We start from the raw sequence: 372 nt of genomic DNA on the forward strand, positions 1-372 counted from the left end.
CTCCAACGTCACGGTAAACAAAGCGACTGCGTAGAACTGGTTCCATGTTTGAATAAACAAATGAAGACAATGTTGGTTAAAGTAGGGATGTAAATTCCTCATCTGTCCACCAGGGGGGTTGAACTGAGCAGAGCTATGACTGGTTTTATCAAACACGGAGCTGGTCGGTCTGGTTCCTGTCTCTGATGGTAAAGTTCAGGATTGGAACGTTTGAGTATAAGTACATTTGTGTACCAGTGTTGGGCTGTTCCAGGTGAAAGACGAGGAGAAACGTGGAGATATCATTGGTCCTGGTCGTGCCTTGTGACCAGGATAACAAAATCTAGCGGCGTCAGAAACTTTGGACGACTATCTCACAGTGTAGCTGCCGTC

The sequence above is a fragment of the Cynoglossus semilaevis genome, chromosome 19 (assembly GCF_000523025.1).
Source record: "Cynoglossus semilaevis isolate Cse_v1.0 chromosome 19, Cse_v1.0, whole genome shotgun sequence".
NCBI lineage: Eukaryota > Metazoa > Chordata > Actinopteri > Pleuronectiformes > Cynoglossidae > Cynoglossus > Cynoglossus semilaevis.